The sequence below is a fragment of the Balaenoptera borealis genome (genome assembly GCF_965194805.1).
Source record: "Balaenoptera borealis genome assembly, chromosome: X".
Lineage (NCBI taxonomy): Eukaryota > Metazoa > Chordata > Mammalia > Artiodactyla > Balaenopteridae > Balaenoptera > Balaenoptera borealis.
This window is the reverse complement of record NC_138881.1, coordinates 60149885-60156801: the sequence shown is the minus strand read 5'-3', so window position 1 is coordinate 60156801 and position 6917 is coordinate 60149885. Positions and strand designations below refer to the sequence as shown.

General features: G+C 46.7%; 1 protein-coding gene across 6 annotated transcripts in view; it reads right to left on the bottom strand.

Annotated features, from left to right (window-relative positions):
- Positions 1-4583: 4583 nt before the first annotated feature.
- NHSL2 (NHS like 2) overlaps positions 4584-6917 on the bottom strand; it is a 283564-nt gene continuing 281230 nt past the window's right edge. For all 6 annotated transcript variants that reach the window (XM_082377038.1, XM_082377039.1, XM_082377040.1 and 3 more), the window contains one exon: positions 4584-5118. The gene's annotated coding sequence lies outside the window, so the exon portion shown is untranslated. The remainder of the gene's footprint in view (positions 5119-6917) is intronic.

The window sequence follows — 6917 nt, the reverse complement described above, 5'->3', positions numbered from 1 at the left end:
TTGTGGCTCACGGACCCAGTTGCTCCGCGGCACGTGGGATCTTCCCAGACCAGGGCTCGAACCCGCGTCCCCTGCATTGGCAGGCAGACTCTCAACCACTGCGCCACCAGGGCAGCCCTGTAGATGTATTCTTGATGCATTTGTGGAGAGAGATGCACTCCACGTCCTCCTACTCCTCCACCGTCTTGGTTTTTCCCTATTACAAGATAGTGAATATAGTTCCCTGTGCTATACAGTAGGTCCTTGTTGACATCTATTTTATATATAGTAGTATGTATCTGTTAATCCCAAACTCTTAATTTATCCCTCCCCCCTTTCCCCTTTGGTAACCATAAGTTTGTTTTCTATGTCTATGAGTCTATTTCTGTTTTGTATCATATTACTTGATCTCTCAGCAGCACTAGACGCAGTTGGTCATTCCTTACTTCTTGTAAAACCTTCCTTTATGGCTTTCATGACACCACATTCTCTGGGTTTTCTCCTTCTGCTGCTCTGTCTCAATTTTCTTTGCTGATCTTCTTCTTCCAATCAGTTTCTAAGTATTCGAGGCTTCCCACAGCTCTGTCTTGATTCTCTCCTCTATCTACATTCTCTCCCTATGTCAGCTCATTCAGTACCATGGCACCAAATACACCTATATGTTCATGACTCCAAATTTATATCTCTTGCCCTGACTTCTCTCCTAAGCTCCAGCTTCACATAACCTGCTCTCTACTTGGTATTTCCACTTGTATAACTAAAAAGGATCTCAAACTTCATGTGTTTAAAACACAAATTGTTCCCTTCAGCTCAAACATCACCTCCTGACAAATGCCTTCCCTGACCACCTTATCCAAAATAGTTCTTCCCTATTACTTTCTATCATAACATCCTATTGTATTACCTTAATAATCTAAAATCATCTTGCTTGTTTGTTTACCAGTGTGTTGTCTGTTCCCTCACACTAGAATGTAAGCTCCTTAAAGACAGGAACCTTGACTGTTTTGCTTACCATTATAGTCCCAGCTGCTAGACGAGTGCCTCTCATATAGTAGGTGCTCAGTTAATATTTGTTGATAAAATGTTCATTGAAAAGGAGATGTTGGAGATACAGGATAGAGAGGGGACAAGGAAGTGGGTGCACACAGGTGGGATTGTGGACTTGATGTTAGGAAGGTAGAGGACTTCCTCTCTGATGGCTTCTAATTCCTCTGAGAAGCAGGTGGCAACATCATCTGCTGGAGAGGTAGAAGGGAGGGGAGACTAGTGGAGGGTTTTGACTCTGAGGAAAGTGGATGTTTGAAGTTGTGATGAATAGGAGAGCTGATTATGGAATGAGAGAGATAGATTTTTTTTTTTGAGTAGAGCCAAAGGCCCCTTTTCAGTAAGAGAACACCAGTTTGCATGACTGTGCGTGGTCTTCTCCAGCAGCCTGGGTGTGAGAACAGAGAATGTGGACAGTTGGATTGATCCAGGTGGGATTGTACCTGGTGGGTGGGAGGAAGGACAATGGAACTAAGGTAGTCGAGGATATTTGCAAGAGGGTGGTCAAAATGATAGACCTGAACTAACTGGGGAAGAAGTTAAAAGAGAGGGAAGGGCTGTAATATAAAGGAAAAGTACACTGAGCTCCATGAGAGCAGGGATGATGTTTGTCATATTCAAAGCTGTATCTCCAGTACTTAATACAGTGTCTGGTGTGTTAGATGCCTACTAAATATTGGATGAATGAATGTGTTAAGTTATTGAAGGTCTCAATGAACTTGAACAGTGTCATGGAGCAATTGAATGAGAGAGTTGGAAAGCTAGGAGGTTGTGGAAGACTAAAGTTAAGATTTCAGTGATATAGCAATTCTGGAGGATGACAAGGTTCATTTGTGACCTTGAGAGTGGGTGACTGGAGCAGGAGAGGAGGCCATAAGAGGAGAGCAGGAAAGGAAGAAGAAGCCAGGGATTTGCAATGGGTCTTCCACAGGAAGGTTGAAGTGACCCCAGATTTTGGCAAGTCTAGGGGTGGAGAGGAAGACTGAATGAAGGGGAGCGACTGAGAGGTTCAGCAATCATGGTCTAGAAGGTACAGTGGGGAGTAAGGAAGGGACCCACTCCACCTCCTAATGCAGAAGTATTTGGGGAGGAAAAGAATCTCTGGGGAGAGGCCTATAGGAGAAGTGGAGTTCTCAGGGGAGAGTGAGATAGCAGTTAAGGAATGCATAGGGATGCTTTATGTTGGGGCTGTAGGGGTAATTATTAATCCCTAGAATTGAGGTTCCAGTGGGCACAGTTGAAAATGATGGGAGGGAGGGGGGCAATGGAAGGTTGGGTAGGAGAGTGGAAGCTTAGAGTACAGTGAAATCAGTACTGAGAGAAAAGGGATGACCAGGGGAGTTCATATCCAGGGTGGTGACTCCCAGATAACAGGAACGTGTGGCCCATTGGTCCTGGTCCCCAGGGCTGCAGACTGAACTAGTCTCAGCAGTGGCCCCACTCGCCTGTAAGCTCCATGAGGGATGGGCATGGTGTCTGTGTCCGTCACTACTCTACCCTCAGCATCTAGCACCCTGCCAGGCAGGTAGAAGGAGCTTGTTACATTTTTGCTGACTGGATGAATAAAAGAAGTGGCTGGAGGAGCACGAAATGCCTGGCCCACTGCAGGTGCTTGATAGATGCTGGCACCATTTTATTCTTGGTATCTTATGATGGCTCTACTTATCCATTTGCATCTGTGACATGCCCTTGGAGAAGGTTTGTTAATGGGCATGAATGAGACTTGTGAAACACCAAAGGCCAATTAAGGCTACTGGCATATATCCCGACATGGTGACTACAATTTGAGGAAGGTATGAACCTCATCAAACAAACTGTTATCTTTCTGAGGTAAGAAATAGGAACCAGAAAATAAGAATTTGTAAGTGTTTAACCTGCGCTGTGCTTGGGAGAAAGACACCTGTAATGGACACAAAATTGTGTTGCCCAGATGCCCCTTCAAGGGCAGATATTGCCCCAGCTGCTGGGAGTGCTGTCAGCCGAGAACCGTCTTTAGCTGTCAACTCCTTTGGAGATTGCCTCTGCTGGAGAGAGCCACCTCACCCAAGGTCAGGCCCTTGGTGGGGTGGCCCACAGCCAGGGACTGACTGAAGCAGGAGTGTGAAAGCCTGCCTTTGGCCCATGTGGGACAACTCTGATGGGTCACGTTAGTGCCTGAGCTCTCTGTTGAGTCAGCTGAGGCTTTGTGGCACCTGCGTTGCTGCCTTTTCCTCCTTCAGCCTAAGCTTATTTCCTTCCCTTCTCTCCCACAGATGTCAATCCCTCAGACATTTCCTAATAAACATCTCGTGCACCAAACTCCATCCCCGAGTCTGCTTCCCAAGGAACCCAACCCGCAACAAGGCTCAAATGCCTTCAGGAGCCTGGCATGTGATATAAATGAATGAAGCTTGTTGGACTTCATATAACAGGGACTGGTGGGGAACTAGGTGAAGTGGAGAGTTTGTGCCCCATCTACATTTTGAAAAATTAAAAACCAACATTGTGTACTCCTGGCAATGTATAAGAACTCAATTCAGTTTGCAGGCCTCCTGTTTAGGACCTGTGCTTTAAAGGTGTACTCTCTCTTTGGTTAATATACCGGCCCCTGGCTTTGACATGTCTTTTGTGAGTTTGGTCAGTGTGGGTCAATCCCTCAAAGCTCCCCCAGCTCATGGTGGGGGGGCGCAAGCAGGCCCAGACCCTGCCGGGGTCAACACCAGCCCCTGAACCACAGGGTCTCACCGAGGTACTTCTTGCTGTGAGGCTCACCTCGAGCCAGTCTCCTTCTCTGATCTTGGTCTTAAGTCTTGACACCTGCTATCGTCTGAGAGTAGCCCTGGCCCCTCTCCCTTCCCTTGTAAGCTTTCTAGGTTGTTTCAAGCTCTGTGGTGTCTTTTTGAAAGATCAGCCCAGTGGTGTCAGGGGACGTGAGCTAGCATGGGGCCTGGGGAGACAAGGATACTGGCTGCAAGGGCCTCAGCCTTAGAGGCCTGAGCCAATTGGCACCAGAGAACAAAGCTCCTTTTGGATGGGACTTGACCCTTGAATATAGCTGTCACCACCTGCATGGTGGGGACCATACCCTTCTTGAGGGATGGAAGTGATCTGGGCCACATCTGGTCTGTGTTTTTTGCTTCCAGCCCTGACTCACTCTGGTCTTCCCTGCTGGGTGGCTTCATTGAGCCAGAGAACAAAGAGGGAGTGCATGCCCTGAGCACAGTTGCTATGGCAACCTCCTCCCCTTAGGAGCCTGGTGACCAGTGCCTACTTCACCAGAGTTGCGCCTGTCTGAGGCCCCTTGTTGCTTCTAGGAGCAGTTGAACTAGAATTCCTGAGACAAAGTCCTCAAAGACATATTCCCTGCCCCTATAACTTAGGTTCACAGCTCGGTGGGCCAGGTTTCTGCAAGACACTGTGTCCCGCGTATCTGTTTTGGGCTCTCAGGGGTTTGTGAGAATCAAAGCTCATGTTTGTGGGTCCCACACTTGTGTGGTCTGGAAAACACACTCACAAACTGGGCTTAGTGTCTGGATAAAGTCATCATTGCTACAATGATAATCAGAGGGTGAAACAGAAAATGATTTTAACAGAAAAAGTTTATTTTAAGAAGACACAAACAGCTCTAGCTATATAAAGAATACAGTTCAATTGCTGGTAGCAAGCCAGTAAGGAATGCTTTTTCTTTTAAAGAAAAAAAAGAAAAAGAAAGAAAGACAAGAAAAACCCTTTGTAATATCACCCCACAGAGGGCTCCCTTCCATTTTGTGTTGGAATTCTAAAAAGACCGCGATGACAATCTCTCTCAGTTTATGCTGCTTCTTGATATTTTTATCCAGGGACACATTGTTATCACTTGGGGGAATCGCCTTATCTCTTCCTTCCAGTTTAGGATCTCGGTCTGCAAATTCCTGTCTCACTTATTTTTCTTGAGTGCACCGTTGGCATTCAGTAAGCATTGAATGGTGAGCGCTAACATAACAAAAGTCCTTCTCCTGACTATGCAGAGTAGGACTAGCCAATCCTCCTTCCTCATTTTGTTTTTGGCAAGTGTGGTACTTTTGCTGCTTTAGAGTCCAAGGTACAAGCCTGGTTTCCTTCTTAAGGCTGGAAATCCTAAACAAAAGGCAGAAAGAAACTGTTTCATGGATGCTTTCAAATAAGGAAATCCTAAAGTTACTCATGTCTTGAGTTTTTAAAATCTAGATTTCAGTAAGTGGGTAAATCCCTGGGCTCAAATGACAGAAAGCAAACTAAAGGTCACAAGAAGCAATGTTCTTAGATTTAAAAAAATCCTGCAGCCTGAGAGGTATGTCTAAGTGACAGAGTTCATATGGAATTAAAGTCCTAGCTCTTTGTATGTTGGCCTGTCCAGAATTGCCCCAGAGGAGTTTCTTCAAATGGCTTCCTGGGAGAAGCCAGCACAAGCCAGTGGAAAGAAGGTTTCAAGAGACAAGAAAAGGGAAATGCCTCAGGAGCCCCACCATCCCTCCTCATTGACCAGCCCCATCAGACCTGGAACTGGACCAGAGAACTGATGACAGAACTGGATGGTGTGTGTGTGTGTGTGTGTGTGTGTGTGTGTGTGTGTGTGTGAGATACACCAGTAAATGGGACCTTCATAGTCCAGGTGGAGAAACCACGCATACACACACAGGCACACACCTTGTCATTCACCCGTATCCCCCAATATTTATACGAGCAAATGTGAAAATGTGAAACTGAGCTTTACACCCCCAAGTAGCATGAAAGGTGGAGATGGGAGTGAGATGAGAGAGATGTGAAGAAGCTTTAAGGAACCCTCTTAGGGGTTCAGAAAACAGGAGATGATGGTGTGCTGAATGACCGCTGGCTGTGGTGCTGCATGGGGCATCCCAAGGAGCCCATCCCCAAGGCTGGGGGTCTAGGAGGCAGGGGGTTAAGGCGGGGAGAAACTGTGGGCACAAAACACCTTCCATACCTCATTGGTTTCATTGCTGGGGCTGAGTCTAGAACAGGTCCAAACCACATTAAAATGGGCACATGGACATTTTGGGTTTTAAAACCAGCCAGTGGAACCAAGAGAGCTAGTGATTCCCCTAGGAAACAGTAGACTGAACTGGAATTTCATGGCCTGGGCCACCAGACTTTCCAGAGATGGCCCTGAACACGTGATGGCAGTATAGGGCAGAGTGGGACAGATGATCCAGGGCAGGGGTCCCCGACCACAGTTTGGGACAAACGAAATAAGAAACCTCAGAAATCCATTCTTTCCTGCCAGCTCACTCCACACTCGAGGAAGCAGAGGCACATTGGATAACCAGTACAGGAGATCTAGAGAAAAGAATGAGGGTTTCTACACCGAGGTAGTTAGAGAGTGAGACAGAGAGACAGAGACAGAGACAGATGAGAGAGTCCATCTGTCGGAGAGTACTAGTTGGCAAATGCAGCCCCTTTCCACTCCCCTCTGCACAGGCCAGCCTGATAGCTCAGGAGATGGGAGGGCAGTGAGCCACATCACCCAGCACACAACCCAGTCATCACGTGGGTCACAGAAATGCCTGTCCCAGGGGTCAGCAAACTATGATAAGCAGGCCAAATCCAATCTGCAGCTTCATATGGCCCAAGAGCTAAGAATAGTATTTACATTTTTGAAGTGTTGTCAAGCAAGCAAACAAGCAAACAAACAGTAACAAAGAAGAAGACCATGATACAGAGACCATCTGTGGCCCACAAAGCCTAAAAGAGTTACTATCTGGTCCTTTATAGAAAAAGTTTGTCAAACCTTGGTCTAGATGATGAGGAAAATCCCACCAATCTCTGAGTGTTCCTGAAAAGGGAAACCAGAGGAGGTCCAGGAGAAGGACTGGAACAATGGGATAACTGGAAACACCACTCCATCTAACGAGCACTGCCTGCAACTCTACTAAACCAGA